This window comes from Cryptotermes secundus, unplaced genomic scaffold (genome assembly GCF_002891405.2).
Source record: "Cryptotermes secundus unplaced genomic scaffold, Csec_1.0 scaffold631, whole genome shotgun sequence".
Classification (NCBI taxonomy): domain Eukaryota; kingdom Metazoa; phylum Arthropoda; class Insecta; order Blattodea; family Kalotermitidae; genus Cryptotermes; species Cryptotermes secundus.
This window is the reverse complement of record NW_019742970.1, coordinates 748,960-751,674: the sequence shown is the minus strand read 5'-3', so window position 1 is coordinate 751,674 and position 2,715 is coordinate 748,960.

Below are 2,715 nucleotides of genomic sequence, written 5' to 3'. Positions count from 1 at the left end.
CACAAAAACTTTACCAAACGTTTGTAACTTCTAACACTTCTGTAAGACATACATGAAAGTGATTTAGACCAATCAAAGTGGAAGCTGATATGCATTAGACAGGTTTCATTAGGGAACTCCCATGTCACTCTCCATCAAAATGTGTGTTGCCTGCGAGAACTGAAACATACAACAATGGGAATATAGACACAGTTCTGTCACAGAAAATGCTAAATTTTCTGAGCTATGAATATCAGCTTGGTCATGCTAGTATTAATGAGCTGGCTGTTTTCTTTGATTCAAAGCTACATTTTCACACACATGTTAATTACATTTTTCTGAACGCATAAAGCTTTTAGGCCTTATTCGCGCCATTACCTACAGACTTCCCTCCCTGGAGTGCCTGTATGTACTGTACTTTACTTTAGTCTGGTCCAAGTTGGAATATGCCTCGGGAGTTTGGAACTCCATCACCTCGACTGATGCCAATAAGCTTGAGCACATTCAGCAGAAGTTTGTTTCCCTTTGTTTTTATCGTTTTTTCATTCATATTCCATATACTTATATTGATGCTCTAGAGAAATTAAGCATACATTTCTTACATAAATGGAGACATCAATTAGATGCACTTTTCTTGTTCAGGTCTTTCGTCTTAAATCATGCGCTTCTCCTTTGAAAATGTTAGCCTTCGTGTTCCTCCCAGCAATCTTATGGACTTCTCATTGTTTGGTGTTTGTCCCTCTAACAAACACAGTCCTTCTGCTTGGTGCGCTTATGCTGTCAACGCGGTGGGTAAAGATCTCAACATATTTCAATCAGAACAGTTTCTGTCAATCACATTAAACCCAAAATTGTTAATAATATTTGATAATACTCCTAATATTACGTGCGAGTATGTATGTAAAATTTAAATTAAATTTGTTTAGTGGGGGGTGGAGTCCAACTGGGTCCAATCGGCACAACGGCCACTGATTGGCCTATTGTAGCCTGCCCTGGGTGATTATGATGATGGAGAATTTGGTAGAATGAAGATTGGCAGGGGAAACCTAAGTACTCTGAGAAAACCCACAACAGAGCCACTTTGTCCACCACAAATCCCACTTGACCAGACCCTGGCTCAAACCAGGGCCTCCGTGGTGGGAAGCCAGCGACTAACCACTTCAGCTACGGCATGGCCTGTCTAATTACGTATATTGGTTTTGTTTTATTTTCCTCTCTTGTTAACTTTAATTTTTCTTGGAATGATTATCAATTTATTTCCATTATATGTATAGACTCTCAAACTTTGTATTTTGTTTTTTAATTATTTTTGTGTATTTCTATGTACTTGTGGTAACCTGTTAACTGGCCTCTGTGCTGTTAAGTTTGCATGTAAATAAACATGAATTGAATTATTATTATTATTATTATTATTATTACTAGGATGTTGAGCTGCCACACAGATAAGTACAAATTAAATTGGTTATTGTTATTATTATTAACTTCTATGTGTGTATGTATGTGTATTGTCCTTTCACGTCACATAATAGCATAACCATTCAAAATGTACTTATTTTATTTTTCTCACCTGTTAATGCTAACTTTATAGTGTTTCTTGTAATTATTATTAATTTACTGCCCTTGTATAGTGTCATATTTTGTTCTTTAATTATTTCGGTGTATTTCTAGGTACTCTTGCTAACTTTGTAATTGGCCTCTGTGCTGTTAAGTTTGCACATAAATAAACATGAATTGAATTGAATTATTAATTACATTAATTGCATTAATGTGTCTTTGCTCCAGTGCTTACATTTAATTAGTTTTTGACTTCATGTTGTGTTTGTCCATATGCAATTACTTTTGTCTACACTGTGCAGTGTCTGTAATTGGCCTCTAACAGAAACGAGTACCACCAATCTTAGGGGAAGGGGGGTAAAGGGTGGCCATCACGTAAGGCTGACAACCTTCCTGCTATTTGTGAGCTGATTGCCTAGAGAAATTTTGGGAGCCTTGACATCTCACAACCCTAGAGGCCTCCATGGCTTCCTATAGGGATAGCTTTACCTCTAAAGTTCTTTCCTTTACAAGGAAAAACAGAACTACTATGGTTTTGTGATTATTTCCTTACAGTATCCACCAGATTTGAATATACAAACAAGTTTACACAGTATCAGATTTTAATCTTTCACAACGGTGAAAAATCTCATTCTGGTCTCCTAAGTTATGACACTGTGTTGCCTGGTAGATGGTTACCAGAGAACACACTGCCCCTGGCTTCAACAGACCAGCAGAAAACTTTGGTAACAATGTCATAAGCCAGAAGACCATGAAGGAATTTCACATAAAAACTGATATCAGGCATAATGTTACATTGCGGAATCCTGTTGCACTGCTTAGATCTGACTTTGCATTTTACTTTGATGCCATCTGTGTGCAACGTCAGTTAACATTCTCTCACAGTTTTCTCTTTATCGTCACCACATGTTTCGGCCTAACCGACCATCTTCAGGTGTACAGGTTGTTGTGAACAAGGAACCTGCTGCTCACCATAATGCTGTTCTGTTTCTGTTATGTAGAGGCCTCGGATTGTGTCTGGTTAAGTGGGTTAACCATCTGTTTTTCGTTTAGGTGTCCTTGAGATGGGCATATTTGTTGTGCTGTGGTTGGCCATCAACACAACAAATTCCCGCCCCAGCAAGAACATTCAAGACAGCCACAGCCAAACAAAACCATGAAGCATACACCAGCAGCTCAAGG